General features: G+C 47.9%; 1 long non-coding RNA gene and 1 pseudogene across 3 annotated transcripts in view; both read right to left on the bottom strand.

Moving 5' to 3' along the window:
* Window positions 1-1927: 1927 nt before the first annotated feature.
* The window catches only part of LOC147342685 (uncharacterized), a 56533-nt gene continuing 44328 nt past the window's right edge, over window positions 1928-14132 (bottom strand). The window contains exons 2-3 of one of the 3 annotated variants that reach the window (XR_015157077.1): window positions 6838-6932; window positions 1928-4829 (exon numbers count right to left, since the gene is read on the bottom strand). This is a non-coding gene — a long non-coding RNA (uncharacterized LOC147342685). Of the gene's footprint in view, window positions 7150-14132 lie in introns of all 3 variants that reach the window. The other 2 variants (XR_015157078.1, XR_015157076.1) reach the window with 2 other exon arrangements.
* On the bottom strand, window positions 9579-11469 carry LOC147342686 (small ribosomal subunit protein uS2 pseudogene; annotated as a pseudogene).

The raw sequence follows: 14132 nt of genomic DNA, 5'->3' as shown, positions 1-14132 counted from the left end.
GCACACGATTCATTCCTCTGTTTGACTTGAAAAATTTCCTTTCTAGGCCATTATAATACATACACACACCCTAGTTCTTTTCTTCTTAATTGTGAAAAACTCACAGAATATAAAATTACCATTGTCGCTCCATCCACGTCACTAGGAACCATCTTTGTGCAGGAAGCCTCTTTGCCTCACCCACCCTGAGCCACTGGCAAGCACAGAGCAACCAGCCCAGCCATGACACACCTTCTTGGGACCCTCTGTGACAACCACCCGACCAGGACTCCATGCGGGCCTCCCCACGGCAGCCTCAGAAGAGAACCACATGGTGGGGGTGTGGGCAGAGGTGGCGAAGGAGAGAGACCAGGAGAGAGGAGAGCAAAGGTGGGTGGAGGAGCCGCCCACGCTGAGCTCCTATCTCAGCTGTTTGCCTGCCAGACCAGCCCTGCTTAACTGCTGGGATGAGAAACGGTCAGATGGCTGAGGGAGGTGTGACCATGGATGCCAGCAGCTTTAGCCAGACACCCGACAGTCTGCAGTGCAAACCTGCCAGGACCAGCTTCAAACCCAGGCCAGCTTCTGAGTCCCAGAGCCCCAGCCTCATGTGAGGGGCTATCCTAGCCCCATCCTCCACAGCGCCACATTCCAGCTCTCAGGAGAGTCCTCTGAGCTCCCAGGAGATCGTGTCCACTCAGGGTGTATGACAAATGGCATTAGGCTGGGACCAGTTGGAAGTGGCCAGAGTGAAATCAAGTTTCTCTGTATCTCCTCTGCCGGGAAGTGCCCACTCTCTCCTACTCGCTCATGCCTGTTTTGTCCAGGTGTTCCCTGAGCACAGCCAGGCTGCAGGGAGGGGTTTCAGGGCAGGGCAAGAGCTGCAGCATCTCACAGTGAGCAGGGCTGGCCACCAACTCACGTCCCACTCTGGGAGAGCATCACTGTGGGTCAGAAACTGACCCTCTGAAGGCACAGGTGACTGCTCCTGCATCACACAGGGGCCCCAGAACTTAGGTTTGTCTTGTGACCTCTACAGCTGGCTCTAAAGGACAGAACATCTAGCAAGGAGACATCTGGACCCTGGTAATCACAGTCAGGTTGGTTAAGTACAAAGCGGGTGGGGCGGGGCAGTGAGGACCAGGGTGGGGGCCGCCTGCCTCTGCTGTCCCCCCACCCCATTCCCCTGACCTTTTCCTCCTTACCATCCTACTCCTGGTGTGGGGCAGTGAGGACGGGGTGGGCACCACCTGCCTCTGCTGTTCCCCCCACCCCATTCCCCTGATCTTCTCCTCCTCAGCATCCTACCCACGTATTGGGTTTTCTTGGCCCAGACATAACAGAAGTGATCATTAAGTTACTCAGTATTCAGTGGAATAGTCACGAAGTGACTTCAAATGTAAAAAGAAATAAAATTGAAAATAAAATCCACCCAGACTGTTAATGTTTTGGATGAGGTTAGTGTCAGAGAAGATCCTTGGGCTCCTGGTAAAGGTCTCCCTGAAACTGGCTCTGGAAGGAAGGAGAAGAAGACGACCTTTGGTGAATGTGACCTAAGCCTGGTTTGTGTTTGACCAGCTCATTGATTTGATTATTGGTCATCTTCACATTTGCTGAGCCCCATTCTGCATCTGTTCGAGGTCCTCACAGGGCTCACAAGCTGGAGAGCTCATCGCAGTTTGCTTAAAGACTTGAGGGGTCCTGGGTGAGGCAGAAAATGGTGCGGGCAGAGCATGGGATCAAGAAAGGACCCGGCAAGGTTTGAGCTGGGTCTCCAAGGGTGAGTTCGGCAGGGCCTGGCTCTGAGCAGGACTCAAATACATGATGAATGACTAAATGAATGAAAATGGAAATCTTCCCCCAAAAAAGCAAGACTGTCAGCTCTTCTGTAACTGAGTCCAAGCTTGTCCTGCTCACCTCACGACAGGCCAATAAATTGAGAGATGAGTTCTTGGGGCAAGGAACGGTGACTTTATTCAGAAACCCAGGACTCTTGTCCCAGGACCCATCTTGCCTGAATTAGAATTCAGGCTTCTTTTATCTTAATTCTCAAAGGTGGTGGGGGAGGAAAGTCAAATATTTCCTCATTCTGATCAGGCTCCAGACGGGATGTGTTAATGTCTGCCTCCCTGCCATGATTCACAGGAGAGTCTGGTCAGGGAGTTTCCTGTGAGCTAAACAAAGTTATTATTTTAGCTTGGTGCTCATTACCTGGGATGCAGGGCTCCCAGAGATGGGACTTTATGTACAAGCTTATAGTCAACATTCCTTTAGTGGTTAACTCATAATAGGTAGAATGCAAAGGCTCTTTCCTTATGATGCATTTAGGCCAAAGCTTGGAACTGCAGGGCACCCAGGGACCGCAGGAAAGTCCCCACGAGGTGCCCACTCCACTCCCTCACAGCTGTCTTGCTGACTAAGCAGCCTGTGTCTTGACTCCCGGGGGGCACCTGTTTGCCCTCTTCTCTCAGACAGTGCTGGTTGTAAGATCTAGATTGGGCTGAGGCAGAAAAGGAGAGACGACTTCAATGGAAGTAGGTGACCTTTATTCAGGCAAGAAGGGGCGGCAGTCGGCCAGCGACCCAGCTGAGCCTGAGAGGGATCAGGGAGGCTTCATATTCAAAGGGAGGTTTGTGGAAGTGATAAGGGAAATGTTAGTCAGGCGGGTTGTTTTGGGTATTCTTTAGTTGAGATGGCATGTGTAACTGGGCAGGGGGTGATAAATCCTCTGGACAAGGGGTGATAAGTCCCAGGTAGATGCAACCAGCCTGGAGCATCAGGGCGGGACCTAAAGTTTGGTTTTGTTTTCCCGAAGTTAGATGATTCAGCAATGGCCTCTGAGACTGCTGTTTTCTTTTCTAGGCCAAAGATTCTTTCACTTGTCAAAAGCAACACTCACCTGTGCCTCTCCCTGATCAGGCCCAAGCAAACCAGCTGCCCTCACCTGAAAGGGTGTTAGTCTCTCAATCATGTCCCTGTGACCCCATGGACTGTAGCCCACCAGGCTCCTTTGTCCATGGGATTTTCCAGGTAAGAATACTGGAGTGGGTTGTCATTTCCTTCTCCAGGGAATCTTCTCGACTCAGAGATGGAACCCAGGTCTCCTACATTACAGGTGTATTCTTTACCATCTGAGCCACCAGGGACATGCATAAGAAACTGCTACCTTCCAAAACTGGGGTCAGAAGGCTGGGCGCATGGTTCAGGCTCTACAAGGCATTTCACATCCTCCTAGTATCTCCTCTTGTGTCCCTAAGAAGCTCTTACATCTCGGGACACCTCTAACCAATACCCTCTTGTGGTGGGAGCTAGTGCTCAGCAGTTAATATTTTCAGCCCAGAGAGACACAGCCTGTGCTTTAGACCATGGCAAACCCTCCCAGCTAGCCCCAGTCCATCCAAATCTCTCCTGTTCCTCAGATCCCATGGCCAACAGACAGTCCCTGAGTCTGTTCAGCAGACAGGCTCTCACAGTGTCCAGCGCTGAGGCTTCTCCCACCCCTGTGTCCCCTAGACCCTAAATGATGAGCCCGCACTCCTGGGAATGGAGGGTATCCTGTGCGCTGTTTCTGAGGCTGCTGCTTGGCCTTCTTCCACCTTCAACCAGAGCAGGGAGCTGGCTCGTGCAGGCCTGTGAGTAGGGGGAGGAGGGGACGAGCGGTCAGTCCCTCCGGCGCGTGCGGGCTGCGGCCCTGCGGGAGGAGGTGCTGGGGGCTGAGAGCGGGCTTGGCCTGCTCAGCAGTCAGGACTCGGGGCGCATTCGGGGGAGGCTGAACCTACTGGGGAGTGGTGACAGTGTTGATGGTGACAAGCTGTTTCCATCTCTGTATGAGCTGGTCCAGTTCACCAAATTCTCCCAAAACTAACATCCATATATAAACACTCTTCCTCTGGCAACAGGGGTGGGCTGTGTTTTCCAGGAAACTCCTCGCTAACCTCTGGGAAAGATTCTGACAGAGTCTCTGATGAATCAACAAACATCCGCTTTGCTTAGGAATCAACAAGGACTCCCTGTGTGGCACATGGATGTCAATGCTATGTAGCAGCCTCGAAGGGAGGGGAGTGTGGGGGAGAAAGGACGCATGTGTGTGTTTGGGTGAACTGTTCCCCTTGGTGTCAGTTGAAACTGTCACAACACTGTTTGTTAACGGGCTACACCCGAAATACAAAGTAAAAGTTAAAAAAGAGAACAACATGTGGCCAAACACAAAGAGAAGACACTGGATGACTTGAACGTTGGCTTCAAAAGTGCATTTTGGTAACACAGAAAACTACAGTATTTTAAAATCCTAGTTTACGATTTAGAGTCTATGATATTTAGGTGACTGATCAATTGTTTAATACAGGCACTGATAAGAATACAGGCTAAAGGCTAACCAGTTTTAATATAAATTTCATACTACAGTCTAAAGCCAGGGCACATATGTCTATTTATCTGTCTCCCTCCCTCCAACTCCCTCTCTCTATCATTTTAAGATTCGTGTCACCAGTGAGCTCGCTCCAGCTTTCCTGCAACACACACCCTTCATTCTGTGGGAGAAGTGATAACACTTGTTTACATTAGTGTAAGTGAGGAGGTGTCGCACGTGACAGAAGGAAAGAGACTGGAACGGGGCTCGGCCCAGCCTCGGCCTGGGGGCTTTGCCGGGACCCTCACTCCCTCTCTCCCTGCTGACAATAACAGGGCCCTGGAGAAGCCTGTGAGGGGCCCTGGCCAAGAACCTTCATGCACATCTCGCCATTTACATCCTGAGCATGGAGTTTTTGCAAAGATCTTCAAATTTCTGTTTTTTCCTGACTTCTTTAGTCTTCATTAGTCTTCTCACCAGGGGTGTTGTTAACTAAATCAGCCTATATTTTTAATATTAACATATATTATTGATAAGTAAATATTATATTAAAATAACAATAATACATAACATTTAATATTTATTTACATTATATGCATATATTTATGTAGCATTATGTTGTACTAAATTAAATTAATAAATATAAATAAACTAGCATAGCGATATGAGTATATATTACTCCTCAGAGGCAGATCTTTGACTTTTATGCAGTCAACTCTGCCTGCTGACCATATATTGTTTGCCAGAAAAAAAAATGAAGACTGAGGCCAGAGTGAAAAGTGAGGGAAAGGCAGGCAGAGAAGACCCAACCTGAAATTACAGGGAGGCATAATTAAATCACTCAAGTGCAACAAGAAGTGTGTTCCCAAGACCAGCCTGAAGTGCACAGTCTTAGTGAGGGGAGCGGATGCGACCCCGCACCCAGGTAATGGGCACCTTCTGGGGTGGGGTGAGCGGGAGGGAGCCTCCTCCTGGTGTCTCTCCGCCAGGTCCTCTGCGGACCTGCTCGTGCTCCCCAGGCTCTGCTGCGACCTGTGTGCTTTGCTGCCAGGAGGCCCGTTTCCTGCCCTCCACTGTTCCCCGCCTACCGTCTCTCTTTCCTGGATTCTCTGGGCTGCTACCGGCCAGGCTGGAGACACAGGGATCACAAGACCTTCCCTGCAGCCCATGAGCTGTCCTCGCCCCGCCCTCCTCCTTTAGCGCTGGGTTAACGGGGTGCCTGGTGTTCATTACTGAGACTTTCCTTGCTCGCAGTTTCCTCCATTCCTGATGGTGGGATGCGCAGGGCAACTAAAGCCATTTCTGAATTTCCCTGAAGGTGGATGCTAGATGAACCTAGTTTGCTTATAGCAGAATCATGTTGTTCTAAAGAAAGATTTTTATATTCCTATTGAAAACCACTGGAAAACCCCCAAACAGGAAATGGTGACACCTCAAAGTCATACTGTTACATGACAAAACCAAGTTGTAAAACAACACACACATTATTTGTCTAACTGAACTAAAAATGAACCTATGTTATCTGCGTGTAAATAAATATATATTTGAAAAAAAATTTTTTTTAAAAACTGGAGGAATATATACAAATGAACCACAGATACTTTGATAAGGGTGAGAGAGAAATTCTATTTTACTCTAAATTATCCAGTTTTTGTGTGTGTGTGTACTTTTAACTCAGGAGGAACTTGAACAAGAGTGTATATTGTTTGTATTTAAATAAATACTTTACATACGATTGTACCGAACCAGCTTATCATAAAAACCGAACCAATGTATTTCAGAGTCAAGCAAATGATAAGCTGTGTAGAAGAGAGTGAATATCTGCTGAAGGGCTAGAGACAGAAAGAGCACACGAGCAGCACAAACAGTGAAATGCTGGCTGCAAGCTGCTGTCCCCTCCAGTCACTGGGTCATTCCCTGAACACTGGCTGGGTTTAAGGCAGCCTGGAAGTCAGTCACCTGTCCAAGGCAAGTCTGAATTGATGCCAGGCCCATAGTAAAGACAATTTTTATTTAGTAGCTCTCAGAGGTAGAAAATGTTATTCTCTAAACTTATTTTGGCCCGTTCTATAATGGATTGTTCCCTTAAAAACAAAACACTCAAACCAACATTAAAAACCACCCTTTTGGTGTACCTGAAAGCTTTTGCCATTTTAGAGCTTTCTCTTTTGCTGTCATCTCTTAAACATGTAAAATAAATACAGTCAAGTCCCCTCAGGAGGGGCTACTCAGGGAGCTCTGGGCCTCAGTCGTTCCTAGGAATAAAAGTGGCAAAGAGCAGTTTTGCTCCAGAACTCTAAAGGCATTTTGGTGTGGGATAATCGGGACCCGTGGAAAGCATATGAAAGCCTGATACTGTTTCTTACATCTGCCACAGTTCAGTGATTTTCAATATCTTACTTTCTGTAACCAAAGATTGAGAATGCTCAGGAGAGAGCATAAATATAACTATATACTCGTTATAAATAGCATATAAGTAGAAAGTATAGTCAGATGTGAGTCTAACTTACCTTAATATCCTAGTTCCTGTGGCTGTCAGTCCATAAGGCTCAGACTACATTCCTCGGGCACCTCTGCAGATTGGACAGTAGGTGGCACTTTCAGCCTGTTTGAAACAGTTCACGGGCTTTGGCTTGTTTACTTGCTTTTTAACTGTTTTACCACCATTGCACAGAAAACAGAGTAATTTGGTACATAAGTGTATGAAGTCCAGATCAATGTCATGGGAGCAATTCCAGAAGAACACAAAGCCATATAACTGGATCTGTAGGAAGCATTTACAAATATCCACAGAAAAGACTTTACCTCTCCATAGCTTCAAACTGAAAACAGAAAGTGAAAGTCACTCAGTCCTGTCCGACTCTTTGGGATCCCTTAGACTGTAGCCCGCCAGGCTCCTCTGCCCATGGAATTCTCCAGGCAAGAACACTGGAGTGAGTTGCCATTCTCTTCTCTAGGGGACCGTCCCAACCCAAATTATCCAGTAATAAAATGCTTTTAGCGTTTGTGTCACAGATGCTCTTTGCTACCTTGATTCCTGGTAATGACAGAATCTCAGGCTGACCTGGGACCCTCCCTAAAGTAGTTTGTGTCCTGTAACCCTGGTCAGACACATAGACTTTAGTTCGGTTTTCTTGTATGGAAACAATTTGACCTAGCTGTTCACAAGTGAAAAACAAACTACTAGACGTTAAAATGTTCCAGTACAGTCAAGTGCTCTTGATTCTAGGAACTTCAAAGGATGTTTTTAAGCCTTGTCAGCCACCAGCTTCTCTTGATTCTGAAAGCTAGGTTTACTAGGGTTTACTAGGGACCGGCAGCAGTGGAAGTGTGATGAAATCACTGCAGCGGTGTTGTGCTTCAAAGCACAGGATCTGTACAGACTAGGAACAAAGATAAAATATTCTGAAGGGGTGAATCCAGGGCATTTACTCTTATCTGAACAAAAGCTTGTGCACAGACACATTTTAAGCATCACTTCAGGGAGGCCACAGGCTCCCTGGGCTCTCCAAATCCCTCAGGTGAAGAGCTCCTGGCCTGGGAGTGAAAGAAAGCAAAGGCAGCCCTTCCCTCTTCCCCATTCCGACCTCTGGTCCCATGAGAGGGACCGTGGACGCTCAGCGCGCTGTCCCAGCCGCACGGCTGCCAGAGGAGTTACAGGAGCAGACCTGCCCAATGGTGCCTCTGCTTCCTGCCTGCTGCCGGGCGCTGTGAGAAGGCCCCAAGGAGATCTAGGAAAAGCAAAGGGGAGTCCAACTCAGCAGAGCAGCCCCGAAACACAGGGAGTTAAAGAAACAGGAAGCACGAGTCAGGTCAAGGAAGGACCCCTTTCTGACAGCTGCGCTGATAAGGGCTGTGGCTAAAGCGTCCCGCTCCCTGTGCACGCGGCTCTGCGTCTGCAGGCACTTCCGGTTTGCCTCACCGTGAGCGGCCGCTGCTTGTCAGAAGGCAGATCTTTTTTTTACCATCAATAAACTGTCTTTTCCGCGCTGTCAGCCCTGTAATCTGGCACTATATGCTTATCTTGTCTGAGGAAAAACATGGAAAGATACTGAAAAAAAGCTACAAAATTTGAGGCTTTGTAGAAGGTAATTAAAAGAGAATGGGTCTCATGAAGAGTAACTCCTTTCAGATGGAGAAGCTGAGAGGAGAAAGAAATTGATTTAAGAAAAGATCTTACTATTAGAGCTGAGGCCATCTGCCATTTAGTCAAATTTGGTTTTCTGCATGCAGGGTCACCTTATACAGACTCGTACAGACACACAACACAGCTACCATCTCCACTGATACCCAGAGGGGTGCCCTGGCCACCGCTTCAGACCACCTTGTGGGCACTCAGGATGCTCAGGACTCTGTCCCGTGTGTCTCTGGGAAGTGAGTCCCAGGAGGTCCATCCACTGAGCCGAGTTCGTCTGTTTTCAAGCAGCCCTTTAAATCCCTGAGGCCAGCGCCCCTCTCTCACCACATAAAATGTCCCCCCGTGTGTCACTGCTCCTCATAAACATGGCTGCTGCTTTTATAATCAGTCTTCAGATATGGTCACCTGATTCTGTTATTTTTTATTATGCTGAAGTCAATCAAGTGTCTTATATCTTACTAGCATTTTAATCGGAGAAGGCGATGGCACCACACTCCAGTACTCTTGCCTGGAAAATCCCATGGATGAAGGAGCCTGGTGGGCTGCAGTCCATGGGGTTGCAAAGAGTCGGACACAACTGAGTGACTTCACTTTCACTTTTCACTTTCATGCATTGGAGAAGGAAATGGCAACCCACTCCAGTGTTCTTGCCTGGAGAATCCCAGGGACAGGGGAGCCTGGTGGGCTGCCGTCTACGGGGTTGCACAGAGTCAGACACGACTGAGGCAACTTAGCAGCAGCATATTAATATGTCAGATTCAGAGAAATAATTCAAGGATGAAGTCAACTGATTATCCTCCTATCCATATGAAGTATATAAATATAATCTCTGGGAGATGGTGAAGGACAGGGAAGCCTGGTGTGCTGCAGTCCATGGGGTCAGAAAGAGTTGGACATGACTGAGTGACTGAACAATGATAAAATATTATCTCAATTGATAATGAATGTACAGTGCATAGGGGAAAGTGGGAGAAAAGTGTTTTAAAAATTGGATCAAGCTTAGCTAATAAAATTAGCGGTTGCAAATGTTGTTTGAGGGAAGAACATAATGAACTATGAATTAGGAAATTTTCCTCTTATGTGAAAGGAAAAAAGCAAAAGCCACGGAACTTTCTCATGAGTAGACATATTTATTTATTTAGAAACTGCTTATTTTCTGTCAACCAATTTCCATTTTAAGAGTTTGTGGGGTTTCCATAATGGCTCATGGTAAAGAATCCTGCCAATGCAGGAGACATGAGTTCAATCCCTGGTCCAGGAAGAACCCACATGCCTCAGAGGAACTAAGGCCATGCACCACAACCATCAAGCCTGTGCTCCACAGCCTGGGGGCCACAGCTCCTGAGCCCACACTCTGCCACCACTGAAGCCTGGGGGCCCTGGGACCCACGCTCCATAACAAGAGAAGCTGCTGCAACGAGAAGGCAGGCACCACAACCAGAGTGCTCCCCGCTCACCGCAACCAGAGCAAACCTGTGCAGCAGCAAGGACCCAGCACAGCCCCCACCGAAGAAAAGAGCCTGTGAAAGAACAGCTGAAGCCGACCCAGTGCTGTGCCTACCTGTCCAGTGGCCTAAGCAGTGGGCGCTGCAGGCCAGCCTTCAGGGGAAACTGCGGAGTAGGCAGTGAGCTCGCTGCCCGCCTGTGGACTAGGCCAGCACCTCAGATCCAGTAGCGTTGCACTCAGCTGCTGAAGTGACCCATTCATGGTGAAGTCCTCCTTGGTCAGAGCTTGCTCAGCTGCCACCTGCTCTTCCCTTTTAATCTCTTCAGAATCTGCAGACGTAGAGATCAGGCATGACCTCCCAAGAGTGTTCACAGGAAACGATGCCGCGCACAGGCAGAACTTCCCAGGTGAGCATCTGCCAAGTCAGACCCACGGACGGAGCTCCCTGGTTGCCGGGAATGGGTCGTCTCCAGAGTGCAGAGGAGAGTCCGTGTCACACAGACCGATGGTAAGAAGTTCACATACATGCCTCTGGGAGAGGCTGGCGGTCAGCCCTGGGCTTGTAACCACCAGGAGTCTTGGCTCCTGGAAGCTGCCTGGGTCTGGTTGGTGGAGGCTCCAGGAGCGAAGCGGCAGCAAACTGCAGCTCAGCTCACTGGTGAAGGTTCCTGGAGGACGCAGCAGGGACAGCAGCTGGGTTTTCAGTGGCAACGATGGCATGAGATGCCTACAGAAGCTTCTCCCAGGTTCTCTTCGCATTCCTAATGCAGACGCCGCCACTTTTCCTTCTGTAGATGTACTGCTCCATTGGGAAGTAAAGGTCCGTGCTACCTAAGAGGGCCCCTGCTGCAAGGAACGTGATGACGTCGTCCTTCATTTGCCGGACAGCAAGGACCCAGGATAGTGTAAAAGATTCACTTCCCGTTATGACAAGAATCCAGACAGTGCCGTATGGACCACTGTCTGGGTAGCGTGGGAAAAGCCTGAGAAGATATGTTAGAGAAGCCAGATAATCTGATAAAACAAACTTGACTTTCATTCAGTTTGTAGAAATAACACGGTGAGTTTTATTCTTTAGAAGTTTAAATTGTTTTTGTAATGTCTTGGCATTTCTGAGAAACTTGTAATACATGTACAAGGTTCAAGAACCTAGAAATATAAAATAATTTATATTCCATTGTTCTTCCTACCCCCTCCCTTCTTGTCAAGGCCCTGCTGCTTCCACAGTCAGCCACGTGTTTTGTTTCTCAGGAATAGCTTCCGGAGGTTTATTTGTTTTTTTTTTTTTTCTTCTAAGTATTTGTATGGCTGTGCCTGGGGGACCTTGTTCATGGGAACTCTTAGCTGTGGCATGTGGGTTCTAGTTTCCTGACAAGGGATTGAACTCAGGCCCCTACAATGAGAGTGCAGAGTCTTAGCCCCTGGATCAGGAGACACGACCCAGAATGTCATTTTATGGATACACAAGCAACTATGAATATCTATTTCTTCTTCACTCCACATGTGGTGCTAATGGTAAAGAACCCACCTCCCTGTGCAGGAGACATAAGGGACTCAGATTCAATCCCTGGGTCTGGAAGATCCTCTGGAGCAGGAAATGGAAACCCACTCTAGTATCCCTGCCTGGAGCATCGCCATGGGCAGAGGAGCCCGGTGGGCTACAGTCCATAGTGTCACAAAGTGTGGGACGTGACTGAGTGACTGAGCACAACCACATTTAAAACCATACATGGTCACACAGTGTGCACAGTGTTTTATGGTATCTTGCTTATATTCAGCTGAGAATATCTTGGGGAATATTCTCTCTTGGGACACTATTTTCCACAAATCAGTCCACTGAATAGATGATGTACTATAATATGCTTTACTGGTCCACATTGGAATAAACACTAATATAAAATGACATCTTGACATCACAATAAACAATGTAATGCATAACCTTAGCCTAATTTATTCCATTGCAGGAAAATGTATCAATTTCTAATGCATATGGAATTTCTACAAATCTAATGGATTTGTAGCCTGAAGTATTTCTAACTGAAATGTAGCATCTGATAGGATTCTGCTGGTAAACTAGCACGTTGCTGGATTCCCCGCCCTGCTCCCGAGGAGCTATGCAATGATCATTTCTCTTTCCTTAAGACTCAACCTCTCCTCTCCCAGATTTCTCCCTGATCTGTTTTTAAAAACATTCTCCAACCTCTTCTGCCCTTGTGACTTCTCTACAATCTGCTCCTCTTCTTAGCACTGTCCTTCATTCTCACGCCCTCATTGCCTGGTCTGGTCTCTACCTGCCATCTCAACATTGCCCGTCATTGCTCCACCCACTCCCCTGGAGATGGTATCAGTACGGCCAGATGGTTGAGTATAGAAAAATTGTTTGTGGATGATATTGAATCACTGAGCCTGGATGAGAAGGAGACATCCACAGGGGAGTCTAAGGTAGCTGGGGAAGAAGGAGAATTTAGGTTTTATCTGTGGTCTTCACTCAGGGGAAGATGCTACAGGGCCCACCAGGGAAGGAGAAGTCCGAGTCAGAGGTTAATACTTGGGAGGTGGTGTCCAGAAATTCCAGCAGGAACTCTGGAGAGAAGAGTGAGGGAGAGCACTTGCTGTGAAGCTGCTGTGAGTGTTGGGCAGGGACACACACGGGGCAGCAGAGAAAGGAGCAGGAAGGTGATAACAGGCTTCCCAAGGGAGGGAGGGTGTCAGGTGATAGTGATGTGCACACAGTTACACATGTCACGGAGATGAGGGAGGATGGAAGAGAGCCAGTGAGAGGGAGGGCGGATGCAACTAACACATCCTGTACGCTGTTTCCTGAGAGGCCAAGAGCAGAGGCCGAGAGAGGCTGAGCCAGAGCACAGGACACAGTGAAGGAGACATCAAAGTTGATAAATAAAAACATAGGTGTTCAAATCAAGATTGTGTTAAAACACTCTTTTAAGGAATACAATTGGGATTTTAAGGAACTCCTTTTAAGGAATATAGAAATAAAATTGCAGGTGAGATATTAATTCTTAGATGATTCACAAGAATGACTCCCCTGCCTAAAGAGTGACACCATCAGAAGCAGTTTTGTGCAGAGGAGAGCAGGGAGACGGCACAGCACAGTAGTGGAGACACGTGGTCGATGGAGATGCTGGGCCTTCACAGGTGGAGGGGGGTCCTGTAGACCCCACACGCTGGTGTGCTGAGAACATCGAGCAGGAGTTACTGGAGCCATTGAGAGTCACTGTACTTGAAGGGGTTTTTGTTTAAATATAATTTTATTTCTTTTTGGCTGCCCCGGGTCTTCTTTGCTGCAAGCAGGCTCTCTCCACTTGTAGCGAGCAGGGCCTGTGCTCTAGTTGGGTGGCTGGGCTTCCCGCTTTGGTGGCTCCTCTTGCTGTGGAGCGCTGGGCTCTAGGATGCCTGGGCTCAGTCTTGGCAGTGTACAGACTTAATTTCTCTGTGGCATGTGGGGTCATCTGGGACCAGAGATCGAACCGGTGTCCCCTGCACTGCAAGGTAGATTCTTAACCACTGGACCACCAGGGAAGCCCCTGTACTCGAAGTTTTCATTGGAGCTACCTAAAACATGATAAACGTGATCTCAGCAAAAGGGGGAAGGAGCAGTGAGTGCACGGCCTGCCTTCCACCAAAGAGAGCCTGCTGGGTTTGCACAGACCCCTTTCCGTTTCTGAACCACACTTGCCATTTACTCACTTCCTCTTTCTCCACCTAAAAACCACACATGTCTTAAATTCTCCAAGCAATCTTCCTGGTGGCTTTCTTCCATGGGAGTAGAATTTCTAGGCAAAAGATTCTGTGCAATCTTTCTATGTGAATATCAGAATAAGGTGAACATTTTGTTTGAGGTAATTGTTCTGGAAATTCAGAATTAAATATGTTTCAGCTCACATTGGCCAAACGTGCTGTACCTGGCCTCAGCCTCCTGTATTTTAGTTGGCTCACTGGTGTCATTAAGGTCCGGGGTCCCTCTAGCCCCTCAACTATTGCATCCACCTCCTACAGCCTGGCAAAAAAAGGCTCTCTGGTACCATTAAGATCCCTGTTGATTACAGATCCTGTGATCTTGCTGGTGCCTTGACTTACTGCAGCTTCCTAAGTTCTTACCTAGGACTTGTTGGCATAAAGTTCAACCAGGAAAAACAGAAAACAAAATCTGTTTTAGTGTGTCTCTTGATATCTGGTTTTGTTTTTACATTTGCAAGAGC

This window comes from Bos grunniens, chromosome 28 (genome assembly GCF_055505025.1).
Source record: "Bos grunniens cultivar Pamir isolate PY7600 chromosome 28, Bosgru_T2T1.0, whole genome shotgun sequence".
In the NCBI taxonomy this organism is placed as follows: domain Eukaryota; kingdom Metazoa; phylum Chordata; class Mammalia; order Artiodactyla; family Bovidae; genus Bos; species Bos grunniens.
This window is presented reverse-complemented; position numbering and strand designations above follow the sequence as displayed.